Below are 16112 nucleotides of genomic sequence, written 5' to 3'. Positions count from 1 at the left end.
ACAGAAAATGGACACCTATTCACATACTTTGTGGCCTTTTTGGTCACACAGTACAAGACACACATGATGGGCATTACCAATTTAGTTTTGTGATTTAAGAAATTCAGAAACACTGTTGTCTCAACAACCACACCATATTGCACAGACCCACTCAACAGCCTTAGCACCTGAGCATCTGCACGGCAAATGGAAAGTACAGTGAATACGTGTTTTGTATTTGATGAAGTATATATTAGCGAAGTGAACCACAGAGTTCTATGACAGATTCTTTTATAGTTAAAAGCCGTATTTTTTTTCTTTCTTCCTTTTTTTTGAACAGCTATTAAAGCGGCTCAGGCAAAAGTGGATGCCTGGCAGGGAAGCTGTCAGACTCTGGGAAAGGGACTGAAACCTGGCATGAAACTGAACCTAGGGCTGAATGATCAAAGATGGCATTATTGATAAGTTCCAATCTTACTGGTTCTGTATGTGCAAAGAGCTCGCGTGTGTGTGCCCACATGCACACACAGACCCTGTTCTTAGTGACAATGGTGGAGAGAACCAAACACTCAAAACTTTTGAATAGTTTGTGTTGTTGCAGATATGACCAAGTGTTCATTTCTATACTGCACATGTGAGAAAACAAAGTGGTGGTCATTTTGCTTTTAATTTGTTTCATTTTTCCGCTTAAAAAAAATAACAAAGAACCGTTAAAGTATCAGATCCATAAACGGTATCGGTACGTGTAGTAGTACTGTTGAAAACTTCCTCACTCTGAGGCTGTAGGGACAAGCAATGGCCTGTGTTTCTTATCATCAGAGAACTGAAGTTTTGTCTGGGAAGGTGTTGCTTCTTTGCTTGGATGTGCTTGGTGAGCTTTTCAAGAGCTTTCATGTCTTTCTTTTGTTGTTCATGCAAACTGCAGATTCTTTGTGTCTTCTAGTCCCATGGAGCTGCTTAAAGCTGGTACTCATTATCATCAGCATAACCTCTGTGTGGTGGATTATAGCAAAACATACAAGCAGACAGATCTATTGTGGTTGACGATGATCTATTATCCCACCAGAAAGGCACAAATTATTATATTACTATATTATATTTGCTCCCACAGTGTGCACAGAGGAAGCAGTCCTTTTTATAAATTCCACCCTTGCTCCTTAGAGTCTGTTCACACCTCTGAGTGCAGGATAAAAGTACGAAGAGGGGCTTCCACAAGACCCGCTACTTCAGAAGGTACTTTACCGAAGCTTGGAAAGCTCCTTCAGTACTGATCATTGTTGATCAGCAAACTGAAGCACTATAACAATGTAAAAGTAGTCAATTAATCCCTGTGTCACTCTTGAGTGCCTGGAAAACAGTCATACTAGTTAGAAATACACTGTTACCTTTTACCTTGTTAAATTCAGGAGTGGAGAGATCTCATACTGCTGTGGTGCTGTATGAAGTCCAGTTTGGGTTTGTGCTGTAAATATTGGCTATTTCAGAAAGTCGATAAATAAATGAATCATAGTGGATATTGAATGCGGAACAGAACAAAGTTTGCAGAGAGGCAGTGACCACGCGTGTTTGAGGAGATGAGAAAAACCGACATATCAAAATGAAGAGAGGGGAGATGGGGAGAGATTTCCACATTTTCTTTGGGTTTCTTTGGAAATAAACATTAGAATGTGAAATACAACTAAATGCATTTTAAGCCAAACCCCAGAAAGCTGGTGTACAGAATTAAAACATTTCTTCTCCAGCTGAAGTGTACCTTTTTCTTCCTCTCGGCGGTAAAACTGGTTTTGGAGCCGTGGTTGGATGTAATGTTCCCGTGCAGTACCTACACAGTGGAAGAATTAATGTGTGTTGTAAGATGAAAGGACGCGTTCTTTAAATTTAAGGCTGAGATAACACAGAGGCCTGTTGCTTGGAGCGTAACACTTGAATTCCACTGTCTTCTTGTAGAAAGACTCCAGCCATCCTCGGTACCATGCGATATATCTTGTGCATCAATCACAAAACTGCAGCTGCAGTTAGCATTTTGCTGTACATTCTTGGTGCCTGATAAGGCATAAAGACGAGGCGTATTCAGGTTATAAAAACACAGATTCTGATTCAAGTTACTTAAATATGTCAGAACATGACGTTATCAAAGCACATAATCAATATGAAGGAATATGTCAATATTTTACTGTTTACAGGGTGTCATGTGTCTTAAATCAGCTTTTTATTTCAGAGTTTTCTTGTCTTCTAAAACTAAATCCGGAGATAGCTCTTCAGTTTTGACTACCCATTGCTGACACAGCTGGATACAAATTAACCATTATGTTGTGTATGTGTGTGTCTCTGTTTGGTTGCCAAGCAACCACAGTAGATAATGTGCCTCGGCATGATGGAGGTGTGTGTGTGTGTGTGTGTGTGTGTGTGTGTGTGTGTGTGTGTGTGTGTGTGTGTGTGTGTGTGTGTGTGATGCTCTGTTTGCTTTGTGCTTGACATGCTCCTGCGGGGGTGGGGGGGGGCAGCAAAGGTGCCCAGACCACAATCAATCAGATCACCTCTGGATGTGGTTTGGCTCACTGGATCGCAGTATGAGCAATAATCTGATCCTTAGAGAAACTGTCCTGATGACAAATGATGAAAGATGGAAAAGACATTTAAGCATGTCCTCAGACGTTCAGCCTCCCTAAGTGAAGTTAAGAGGATTAAACAGACTTTCCTTCACACCTGGGTGTTAAAATCAGTTTCTGCTTTGTCTTGCGTAGTCCACAGTGGGAATGAGCAGGCTGTAGAAAAGAAGCAGTAATCATGAATCAGAGATATTTATAGTATAAATGATAAAACGATAACTTTAAAGATATTTTGATAAGCAAGAGAATAAGTAAGTGAGAAACACACAGATGAACATTAAGACTACTACTACTGGATTATGGATTAATACATGAATGATTGATTAAAAAGCATACATTAAAAGTGCTTTGTAATCAGTCAATGTGCACTGGTGAGGGTTATTATTGATCTTACTGGATCTAGATCTAATTTAGGGTATGCTCTGAGAAGATGCAATTGTGGCTTTGCTATGCAGGGGGAATAAATAATCCAGCTTTGTTTGAAATTAAAACATTGAGCTCTCCTCTATCAATCATATTATATAAGTCTATAACGTACTTTACCCTTCATCCAAAGTGCAAAGAATCCCAATTAGTTCACTGCTTTTTGTATAATTCCAGTGGTTAGTTCATAGGATAATTATATCGATACAGCCATCTAGGTCTAATGAAAGGATCTAAATCATAGTGTAGCTGCAGGCAGTGGCAGACCTTTAATCTGTCCTGATCAGGCATTAGGAGCCCCTAATAAGAGAATAAATCTGCCCAGGTTGCCTAAGGCCTAATCAATAGAACACTGAGCCAGCCAGCCCAGGAACACTGAGCTCTGATGAGAAGCCAGACATGGCCAGTCACACGCTGAGCACGACGGCATCCGTGACATGAGGAGAAATGGTGAGAGGCTTGCTCTACTCAGAAAACCATTTTCTTCTCTGGAGTGTTCATAACATTTGCCAGTATGAAGCATCATGCTCACAGAAACGGAGGAATCATGACTCAGTGGCTGAAAAAAAAAAATATTAAAAAATCCAAGAAGAAAGGGATTAAATGACACAAACAGTTGTTCTAATTTCAGAGGCCAAACTCAGTAACAGCCCATTTGTTCTACAGCCTGTAACCAGCTAGTTTTTATTTCTTTTATAGAAGCAACTGGGTGAATCAGTGAAAGTAACATCAATTTAAAGCCACAGAGTTGTAGCAAAGTGGTTTCTTGCATTTTTGAACTGTAGCCATCATTCAAAAAACCAAAAAAAAGTGAAGTGCAATACTTTGTGCCGTGACCATGGAGAGTAATCAGTTCTGATTGGCAGTTTTTAATCGCTTCTGCGGCTCTGGAGGAGGTTTGAGAAGTCTGAGGAAATTCACTCAAGTGACACCACCTGGGTACCTGAGCGTGGAGACTACAGAAAGCTTGTGTTTACAGTCTGAGGGTGTGCAGTAGGAAAAAGGTGGGATTTTTAACTAGAAAGGCAGGCAGCAGAGTCTAACAAAAGACACTCGCATGTTGAGTTATGGGAAGTGTCTGACCCCCAATTATATGAAAACACAAAGAAAGCAAAGTAATTAGAGAGAGAATCTCCCCAAAATATGAACATCAGTTTGTCTGATAGATTTTTATCTAATATGTACCAGTGTTTATCTGCACTGTCCTTAAGAGCAGAAGAAAGGGAAATGCAGCAGATGTAATGTATATGAAGCTTATTTGTGTCCATAATGAATGAATATACGCTTGTCTATATGCACGACCACTGGATCCATTCAAAACTCATTCAATATGCTCATCTTTATTCTCTCTCTACTCTATTATTATTCTCTACTATTAACTCTATTATTGTTTTCACTGAAAAGCGTGACGGACCTAAAGTTGTCTTCCTTTGCTATTGCTTGCAGTCAAGTGAGAGATTCTATCTGGAGCAAAGGCATTTTCCTGCTTAAATATAGTAATTATGAGTGAACATTTGAAGAATCTCCAAGCCAAAGGCATCTAGATAATTGCAGAAGTCTTTTGGAAACAGCCTGCATTAACACTGAGCTCAACACAAACTGATGTGATTCAATCAATCAATCAATCAATCAGTCAGTCTTTATTTATATAGCGCCAATTCATAACAAGTGTTATCTCAAGATATATATATCTATATCTCTATATCTATATATATATAGATATATCTATATCTATATATATATACACAGTATATATATCTATATCTATATATATATATATACTGTATATATATAGAGATAGATATCTCTATCTCTATATATCTATATCTATATCTCTATATCTATCTATATATATATATATATATATATATATATATATATATATATATTTATATATAAATTGCTAGAGATTTGATTTGTACACTATACAGTATATACAGTACATCTGTGTTTTGCTGTTAATGTTTGTCAGTAACATCTCAGTGCTTCTCCATTTAACCCCCCCCAGCCTCTTGGCCTTTGATAGCCAGTCATTGCTGTTATTGACCAAAGCCTCAAATGGCCTTTTACTGCCTGTGTGAACTCTATGGCAACGGCAATCTGAGGCTCCCGAGTGAAGTCACTGAGAACAATAATCCCACTGTCACCTCGGGGGAAACAAAAGCCAGGGCAGTTGTTTTTATTTATTTATCTGTATGTTTGATTCACGGGTCTGTAAGTGGTCGGGGCGAGAGTCGGGGCTTGTGTCAACTTCAAAGTTGTCATTTCCTTTCATGTGCCTCTCAGGCAACGGGGCTAACACAATAGGTGGCTTCAAAGTATAGTTGCAGAGAATACAGAAGGTTGGGCCATTTTAGCTTTGGCGCTCACCCGGCAGCATGAATACATGTTGGCTTTGAACGTCTGCCAGAATGTAGGTCTGACAGTCGAGGCCCTGCTGAAGGTACAGGTGATCTATCTGTCTCTGTCTGTCTGTCTGTCTTGTTCTATTCTGCTTTACATCACTGCACCTGAGGGCTCAGATCACGATTGGGGGGTTGAAGAGCATTTTTATCATATGTGACTTCTGGATTGAATTCTTTTATCCAAGCTTTCAAATCCCGTGTTAAGTCTGTATCTGGATTTATTCTACCCATGTCTGCCACGCGGGTCCAGACTGAACTGGATTGCCACAACATTTTGTACAGGCAGGATGTACGGGAGGAATTGTATCGTTTTCATGATAAACATCATACCTGCTTAACATCTTGACATGTTGGTATTGTCATTGTTAGGATGCTGGCGCTAGCATTAAGCCCAAAGCACCGCAGTACCATGGAAATATTAAGAAAAAGTGCCACTTCATTAAGCCACTAGTAAGGCTGCAGACTCTTGCTTTAACGCTCTGTGATGTTTGCACACGCCATTTACAGTGGAGAAATATTATCCGCAAGAAAGTGATTCTTTTATAAATACCACGTCACAGATATTGCATTTTACAGTCTTTTCATCAGCGTCTGTGAAGGGCGCCCACACTGTGGAACATTAAAAGCACACTGCCGTGTTCAGTCAGTCTAGTAAACAAACGGATCTCCGACTAAAACAAACTTGTGTTATATCACTAACTATACACAGCAGTTATTTGTCACTGATTTGAGCTAAATCACTACATGCTTTGTACATGCATGATTTTTGCTAATAAGAGTGACTATACAAAAATAATAAATGATCATTCTGGGTTATTACTTTGCATATGTTTTGCAGTTTTGGCCATCATTCATATTGGTGATAATAATATTTGTATTATCAGGTTGATTTCTGAGATGTGGGGACGCAGCCACTCCTACTTTTTCCCTCACTATTATCATCAGCTGAGGTGAAATTTGGAGCAGGAGGGTTGTGTTTGTTTTGGCTGTGTAGTCATGACGAAGGATGGGCAAACAATGATTATTCACCTGTGTGCCTAGATTTGTACGGCTAGTATTTTCTTTTAGTAATATTGAAGAGTTAAATGATCCTCTCAGTAAGATGTATAGAGATGCACCGACATGATCAATTAACAGACTCCTCCCTTCCATTTAAGTCAGTTTTAATTCAGAGAGTTGTTTTCTCAGGGGGTTTTTCTGTTTGATCACGGAGCTTCCTTCTCACTGATGATATCGATCCTTTCTTCAATATCTGCTGTACCGACCAATGTGGTCAGTGACCTGGCAGCTGTGAGGTATACATGTGTGTGGTGGCTGTGTTCTTGGTACAGGCTGTTCTGCTTGACGTCTTCTGGGCAGTTAGCGATCCCTTCGCTGAGTGAATGTGAACACTGTGTGCTCTGTTAGGCCAGCTGAGTGCCATGTTGCGCACATCATGGCAGACTGATACCAGCTCTGCTCTGTCTGTCGGCAGCCTCACAAGATCCCGGAGCGGCGGGTGGCAACCCAGTCAGCTTCTTCTCTTCTCTCCTGCTTACGCTCACACAGGGATGTGGTCAGGAATACACATTTAAAGTGCAGGTTTATATGTATATAGTTTTGAAGTTTATTAGTTGCCAGTCATAGATATCAAACTCCTCAAATTGTGTTTGTCTCATTGGTCGCCTACTCTGCTCCAACCGCCACGTTGGAAAAGTAGCCAAAAAAATAAATAGTTTATTGTCAGTCTTTCAAAAATACCCATTCTTATGCCTTAATAGCATAACCTGCTGTAGTGAGGTGAAAGCGATAAGAGGGAATGATGGGAGAGAAAGATCTCAAATGACATCAATGAACAGAGGACCAGCTGGGTATGAGCGTTGCGTTTAATGTTCGCCACCACGACCCCACCAGGGCGGCGAGGCTTATTGTCAGTTCTAACCTACCTCGCGATGTGGATGTGACACTTGTCGCATTAGCATTAGCATGTTTGGACATGACAACTGACTTGACAAATTGACTAATCACCGCTCATGCCAACCACCAGGCAAGCCCTAGTTCATGAATATTTATGAGAACAGAAATACAGTGAGCCAAGGTGACTCGGTATAACACTGTAAATGTAACAAATCCAGCTCGCATCTGTCCCTCTGCCATCATGCATATTTAAGTCTGACCTAAATGGCTGCTATCTAGATGGCTTCACGTGCAGCGGCTCAACAGATTATCATGACGACATACAGAGCATTTGGCAGGTTCTTGGCAAGACGGTCAGATTTTGCATCACACGTACCCCAGTAGTGTCACAGTCCCTGGTCGGAATGCATGTCTCATAATATAGACCTCATTTGGCCAAGTGGGAAGCTGGCAGCCACACAAAGACACACTATAGCACACATTAATCACAGATCTTTTTTGGACTAATTGATGTGCACACACACACACGTGTATTTGAAGTACACACACGCACTCATGTGTCTAGACACATGAAAACCCACACAACGAAATGTGAGTAATCGCTCACTCGCTCTTCCTCATGCACACAAACACACACACGGAAGCACACAACTTTGCGTCTCCGTTGGCTCGGCTGCCAAGGGTCCAGTCAAGCGTGGCTGAAAGTGATGCTTGTCATTTCCTGTAGGCAGAGGAAGTGCACTACACCACAGCTGATGTGGCAGACTGGCAGGTTTCCCCTCTTCACACATGATTCAGTCCAGAGCTAATTACAGACAGCGTGTTGTTTCCTGGCAAACATCTGTAATTTCACAGGTAGTCCAACTGCATTGTGTAGGAAAGCCAGAAAACAGAGTGACATTCATGTCTTTTACCCCGCAGTGACACACACAGTATGACAAATGAAATGAAAATGAATGACAAACTGATTGTTTTCAATTAATTTATTTCTATAATCTTTGAATTTTTTCAAGTGTCTTATAAAATGCCCTTTAGTTTCCAGTGACACCAGTTCACAAGTTCTGAAGGTGACGTCCTCACTTTGCTTGCTTTGTTTATTCCAAAATCCGAAGATATTCAACTTAAAATGATATAAAATAGAATAAAGTAATAAATGACCACATTTTAGATGAAATGGGTGATCTTTTGTGTGTTTAGCCATGCTAGTGTCATGGCCATAGGGAAAGTAGTCCATGACACCATGACCCTGTCAAACCATGACAGTGAACATGGTAATCGTTGTACAGTGCCTGTTGAATATCCTTATGTAAGTACTGTTTGTGGGCATGTTATCATGCTGAAATGATCATTTACCTTAAAACATCGCCGTGTTTAAGTACCACCTCACAGAGTCATGGCAGCGCTAGACTCTTAGGACCTATTTTTGTGGTAGCGCAATGACCAGTGCAAGCAGCACTCCACTCATATGGTGCTCAGCGCACTGTGCAGTGGTGGGGGGAAAGCAAATAGTCGGCACTTTTTGAGGAAAATGTTTCTTAGACTTTGCACTGAGAATACACATCTCAGAACCACGTCTGTTTGCCTATCAGCATTGTCCGAATTAACCAATTATCTCTGTGGCTGCAGAATTGTATTTCTGTGTGTTGCTGCTCCGTACCGTCCAACAAATGAAGAACCGGCTTGTTTAGGAAATTATACTGAACTGTTGTCCTTATGGGCACCTGTGAGCAATGAGACCCGTGATGTGACTGGCTGAGCGTGTATTTGTTAGTCATCACACCGTCTTATTTATATTCCACTTCATCCAACCCTTTTGCACTTTGCACTGCCGCTGCACCTACATGAACCAGTAGAGCAGATAGGCACAGTCAGTGTGCCCAAGACCAACCGCTTTGTGCTTGTGTCATTAATATAGGGCCTCAATTAATGAAATACTGTAAACAATTAACTGATTATCAAAGCTATTGTAATGTTCTGTCACTGAGTAAATTAGTGGTAATAGTAAGATTTAGTTACTATGTACAAAATATCTCAAAAAGATGGACTTTCTGTTTATATTTAGTATGCTAGATAGCAGAGACAGCAGAAAACAAGTGACCACAAACATGTGAACGTTGTCTTGGAATTTTTAGAATTAGCCAGAAGATTTCCAGACATAAAATGGTAAATGTTCTGTAAATGGTCTGTACTTGCGACTACTCAAAGCGCCTGACTGAAAGTACAATTTCAAATCATTATAATTAAAAGAACACATCATATCACCATATTGTTCAAGTGCTAAGTCTCAATAGTTCTTTCTTCAATGAGCTAGTTGTTTAGGTTGAAAGTAACAATCAAATAAATATAATGATAATATATTGGTTAGATGCAAATCAGTAAAACATATTGACGGATTGTCATTTAAGAGCTAGTAAATATGATTCCAACAGTCCAAAGCAGGGCAGTCCAGTCAGAGGCCTGGACCAAACCCCTGTAAGTCGTGTGCCAAACCATGCCGAGCTTTAAAAGCACGGGGAGGGTCAGCTTTCAACCCAGACACCGGGTTAGCGAGGCTCACACAGCTCACTGTAAATAGCAGAGACCTTTGAATCCTCAAGCCCGCAGTCAGCGGCAGTGACGAAAATGTCAGCGTTTATCATGTTGAACGTGTCGACTCTCAAAGAAGCAAGAATGACATGTCGGCCTGCAGGATGTCTACCTGACTGTCACCTGTGACACGGGCCCACACACAACTTACTCTTGCCTCTTGAATATTTCTTAAGTGCAACATCAGTCAGCGGAGACGCTGCCCTGCTTTGTAACCAGGCATTCTCAGGCTCAGGGAGAGCTACGAGGTGAAAAAAACACGTATTTACAGGGAACCTACAACTGTGAATAAAATCATTTAGGTTTAAATGTCAGCTTTCTTAAGTGAATATTTACTGCACTTTTCCATTCTGACTAATGATCCTGCTTGACCTGTTCTATCCCTCTGTGAACAAGTAAAAACGAGAAGCTTTGGTAACAGAAAAACAGTGTTTGTCGCTGTTCTTCTAGTCTTCACAGCAATATTTACCATGTAAATCTTATGTAATGTATGTGATAATACCATATATGTGACAACATACGTTTAGTTATTAGGATTCAAAGGTCTCCTTGTGATGGAGAATATATATCGTGGCATAAATAAGTATATATCTGTTAATATTTCTGGTTGTATGCAGAATGATATTTCAGTGTTCGCCAACACTTGGTGTACTTCCTCCACCAATTCCACAGGCTCTTTTGATCTCAGTGGGAGGAATTTTGATGGTCATCTCTTAGCAGGGGGGTGTACTAGAAGGCGATTTCCAGTTCTTTCTACAACTGATGCTGTTAATTTATGTATCTTTGAGTGTTTATTTTCAACCATGACAGAGTACATTGCTTTAGTGTCACCATTTTCCATGTTCACAAGCAGACAGAAAGTTATCCTTTCAAATCCAAATACAAGGAAACGGTATGAGTATTGAATTATCTAACTGGATCTCACCCTAGTCAGCCAGCATTCCTCTCTTCATTCCCTCTGAGTTCACCTGTGAGAGCACCAGCTGCACCACAAAATGGGCCCCACTTGGTTATATGGCTGGATTGGCTCCCCTGGTTGTCTTCTAAACCGGCCCCTAAAAGGGTTGGAAAGTGGCTCTTTGCAGTGTCCCCTCCTGTTCCCAAACATCTGCGTAATGGAGCGAATTCTGCCACAGAGTGCATCTCCTCCTCACTGCCTGCTGCCTCCGGCTTCGGGTGGAGCAGAGGGCATGCGGAGTTCTGTTTGCACTGCACCGTGAGAGCAACAGCATTCCTCCTCCAGTTTTCTTCCCCTCTGTCTCATTAGATCTACCAGGAAGATGCTGCCGCTGCTGAAACGCTCGCTGCCGCCGCCTCCTCCTCTTCCCCGCCTCCTCTCCACCTCGTCTTCTCTCTGTCTCGCCTCAGCGGAGAGGCGTTCTGTTTGTTCACCCTCCCCGGGCCCCATGTAAGCTCTCTCATGGTGGAATAACTGACGGAGTCACACATAGAGAGGTGCAGGGCACAACAGAGAGGAGGAAATGAGGGAGATAAGAGAGGCTGAGATCAAAGTGCTAAGTATTAGCCACCACAATAAACAGTATACATAACCTTATGTACTTCATTCTTTGCTGACGATATTAAATTTGAGCATCAATGTGCATCACTTTTACATTCTTATTTTCCATTTTCTGTGTATATCCATCTTACATTAAAGTGGATTTACTGGCCAGGGAACACAGTGCACTGTATTAGATCAGCTATGTGAGTATTTACAGTTTTTATTTTTGAAAACAATTTTGTGGTTTTAGTGGATGTTGGAGCCCTTTCTTGCTGAACAACAGGTTTTAGTATAGGTGCCTTTACAAGCACAATGGTACCAAACGTCACTGCAATGACGAGCCCACTAATTAAACAAACTGTCAAACTAAGAACAACCCAGAAGTGTGTATCACCAAACGGCTTGTGACAGTTATGAAGTGCTCTGTCTCTACTTTAGAGCAGGCTGTGTAGGTGCACCTGTAAACTTACAGGTTTGCTGTGTGGAGAGGCTGTTCTCTGCTCCTTCTTTCTATGTTGGCTTGTTATGCTCTTGAGCTATTGATCCTGGCAGTGGAGTCTATTGATATGATGACCAGCTTGTGCTTCCTGTGAAGAATCCTTGTTATCCATGCTTCAGGGACCACATGACTGACTCTGGGATGCCTGGTATGTGTGTGAACATTTACTTTAGTTTCCTTTGGCTTCTGCAGTTGTTTGAGCAACATAAAATGTACTGCAGTAAGTGTTTCTTATCTCACCAAGCTGATATATATTATTTTTGTACATTGTCACAATCCCAGTTTGCACCTTATTGTCTTTTTTTGCTTTGTCACTTTAATTGGTGCAAATGATTCAAATCTAACCTCTAAACTGTGTTACCATTAATAAGCGGAGATGCTCAGATGTTATAGGTGTAAATTATCTTCTCAAATATGTCTTCCTTAAATTCATTAGTTCAGTGGGTGTTTTTAGCTTTACACAGCCATTATTGCGGTTTCAGTGCTAATGTTTTCCTGCTGTTAATTCGATGTTCTGTAACACCATAATTATCCCATCTCTTATCTAAGCAAATTGAGCAAACAAGAAAAGCCTGGATCTTTTTAGCAAAACAAAACCCTTTGGCGCTGCAGCAGAGCCCTATGGACAACATGGGTGTTTATCTGCCAATTGACCAATTTACAATAAGTCAGTATTGATTCAAGATGTAGGAGGAGACTTGTTAAGGCAGTTGGGAGCAGAGAATCAGTGATATCTCTTGAGTAATCCACATGCTGAGGATCTTTTTCTCTTTATTGGTTCGTATGATCAGGCAGCCCTTCGGGCTAAATGTCTACTCAGCAGTGTGTGTGACTGAACAACACTGTTAACACTCTGAGAGTGGCAATGGTAAAGATCGATCAGGTCCCGGACATCGTTTGTCCTTCACAGTTCAAGGCTTCACAAAGCTGGAACCATTAAAAACGCTGTGCCCTTCACCAAGGCTGGCTGTATGGAGGCACGTACATCTGAGAATCTGAATCCTCAAGCACAGTTAGAGTTAATCTACAACAAAAGCTAAGAGACAGACAGATTAGCTAACAAAACAAAATCCCACACAAATGGCCCATTTTACTTAACTCCGGTCCATATCCCTGATAAGTTTCCCATAAACCAGCAATGCACTGAGCTTGATGTTTGGCTTCACTTAATTAATCTTTGCAGGTGTTTTATTTTTAAGCTGATGTTTTAGGCACTACATAAAAGGTTGGAAGGTCACTAAAATCATCACAAATCATCATCTGGTGGCCATAAGTACATCCGGCCAAAAGTTATCAAGATACCAAAGTGATAGATGAAACAACCAACTGACATATCAATCCTTGCTCATATATGATTGGATATTGCCAGTTGCTGAAAGCAGGGTAAAAAATACTGATTCTGCAGGTGAAACAAAAATAGCAAATACACGGTAGTGGCACATAAAGTAACGTAGGATGATAACTGTTATTATCTCCAACCCAACACCTTTCTATCCCAATCCTCACTGCCCCTGACCTGTGCTGCCTCTGTTCCAAAGATAGAGTGTTGAATAAGAGAAGAAGAGTAGTTGAGTCTTTGCTGCTGTGCATTGTGACTGATAGCCCCAAGAGAAGCAGGTGAGCTGTGTGTTGTGTGACTCCCAGCCAGTCTCTGGAGATCCCCACTAATACTGAAGTGTAAATGGAAATGGAGGTGGCCCACCCTCCCCCGATATAGACAAACTGGTGGTGAGGGTGAAATGTGCTTCTTGAGGGACAAATACCCAAAGAACCAGTACCACTATTGTCTGCATCACTATTACTGTGGTCAGTTCTATACTTCAGGAGGCATGTTTTTAAAATATTTTTTGCTGATTCACTCAAACACAATATTCACTAAAGTTGGAAACATATTGCCAATAACAAATATAATAATACAATAACAATATAATAAAAATTAGCACATATGGAGGTTAGATGGAATATATTGCAAACAACCTATCAGATATCAATGTGTCCTTAATTATCAATAAAGTCAATAATACATGTCAATACCTACACCCTTGGAGCAATGTAATGGCAACTGTTCTAACCTAGCTTTGTTTGTAGAGCTGATCAATAATTTTGTTTGTTCTGGAGGAAATCTATTTCTTTCTCTCCTGCTTCCTTTAGGGATGACAAAGGGAAACATACAAAGACAAACATAGAGTGAAGGGGGAAGTAGATGGTTAACCATAACTAAGGGTTGAAAACAGGAGTTCTCAGACATTTGTGGGAAAAGGGATCTTACACTTTACCACCTTCTTCTCACCCTTTCATTAGGTCACAATTAGAAATGCACGTGTGAAAGACCTATGCAAACCTGATGTACGTGAATTAATTCAATAAAGAAACCCAAGGGACCAAAGGATGGTTTAAAGTATGATAATTAGAACCAAAAGTCAAAATGCGGTCGACCCAAACAGACTGTAGTAGGAAGTGAACATAAGCAGCATGATGAGCGCCAATTAACAAGCAGCCCCGAAAAGAGTAGAAGTACATGTGTTAAGAATTGTTAGGTCGTAGAAGCTATTTCCAGCTAATTTGCAACCACCTGAGCAGTAGGAGGATGATAACTTTGATGATTATGATGCGCCTGCTGATAGAGTAATAGCTAGTCTATTACTGTATTAGATGTAGTGATATTCAAAACCTATGCTGACCTGATCCAACCCGATGTCTGTTATGAGGAACCATGTTGGTGTGTGACAGCCTCTTATTAACACTACCCAATTATTTTTCTCTCTTAGTTTTATCATGCAGCCTAAAGCACATGTGCAGCATTCTTATTCCGTCATTGTCCCAAATGTCTAATCCCTACACTTTGTCCTGTGATACATTCAGCCCTCTGTTGCTCTCTTAGATATTGATTATATATTGATTATATAATATATTGATTATATAATATATCGATTATATTGTATACTGAATATAATTTGTATCTGATGTCCTACTAAGGTGGAACCAACTGGACATGTGACAACCCGTAATTTTTTCTCTGCATGGTTGGCTTCCATGTTGTGTAGCCCACTGCACTTTTGCAGTATTGTCTCTTGGGTCCAATGAACCCATTAGCTTGTGGCATTATGCTGAGTTGAATTTAGTTTTACCAATATGGAATCATAGTGGTTTAAAAAGTGAATACAAATATCAATATCTGACCTTGTTTGCTGAGACACAATGGCAAAAATACATACATGACACAATAGAAAGCAACAAGCAACAACCATCCATTATATATTCATGTAATAGATATAGAATTAAATCTCGGTTGATATAATGCCCTTCGTGTTTAACATTGCAGATGGGTTATTATATAATAATTGAATTAGTTTAATGAAATTGGAAGCCAGTTGAAAACGTTGCAAGACCTTTCACAAGTATTGCCATTCTTGCCTATCAAAGGCCTTGTCAGCATCAAGGCTCAGCACAGCACATGGGGAAACTAAATCTTTGGCAGTATAATTAGGTGGAGTAGTTGCTGAATGTTATCAGATGCAAACTGATCGCAATGAATCAATTTTGCTTTATGAGGTTTTAAGTGTGTGGCCACGGTCCAGGAAAAAACGTTATTTCAGCACAGATATTGGTCGATAATTGCTGCATTTAGTGGTGTCCATGTTGGGTTCAGGCAAGTTCATGTCATTGATTGATTGATATATGAATCACAGCTACAAAGTGTTGTCCCAGCTTTTCACAACACACGCTACACACGTGTAGCATAAGAATTAATTACAAACAACGCGGGGCAAGATATTAGATTCCTGCAGATTTATAAGCCAAACAGTCCAACACCAATTTTTCCACACCCCAACCGAGTAACTTAAAAATGTAACACCTAACATTATACCACAAAGTGGCAACAACCACTACCCACTAACCTAATTCCCATTAAGTGGGCACCTGATCTGAGAAAGTTGGCTGTCATACCAATAACAAAAGCTATATCCCCAATTAAATAGGCTATTCAGTGAAACAATCCGTCATACAGAGCGTTAAGTCACTATTTTTTTTTTGTTTTTGGAACATGTCTTTTGGAAAGTTTCCTCTGTTTTAGGCAAGTGGGTCGATAGTACTTTGTAATCTGCTTAAAGCTTCTTTTTTTTTAATCTCATTTGAGTTGAGTTAGTTTTTATGGTGCCTATTTGCTCTTAGCAAACTGCATACTGACTTGCACAATCCTTCATTGAGATGGA

At 40.4% G+C, this 16112-nt stretch overlaps 1 protein-coding gene across 1 annotated transcript in view; it reads left to right on the top strand.

The window, feature by feature from the left end:
* The window catches only part of cacna1bb (calcium channel, voltage-dependent, N type, alpha 1B subunit, b), a 148519-nt gene that overhangs the window by 11745 nt on the left and 120662 nt on the right, over positions 1-16112 (top strand). The gene's annotated exons all lie outside the window — the stretch shown is intronic.

This window comes from Pempheris klunzingeri, chromosome 19, assembly GCF_042242105.1.
Source record: "Pempheris klunzingeri isolate RE-2024b chromosome 19, fPemKlu1.hap1, whole genome shotgun sequence".
In the NCBI taxonomy this organism is placed as follows: domain Eukaryota; kingdom Metazoa; phylum Chordata; class Actinopteri; order Acropomatiformes; family Pempheridae; genus Pempheris; species Pempheris klunzingeri.
Note: the sequence above shows the minus strand (reverse complement) of the source record. Positions and strands in the feature narration are given on the sequence as shown.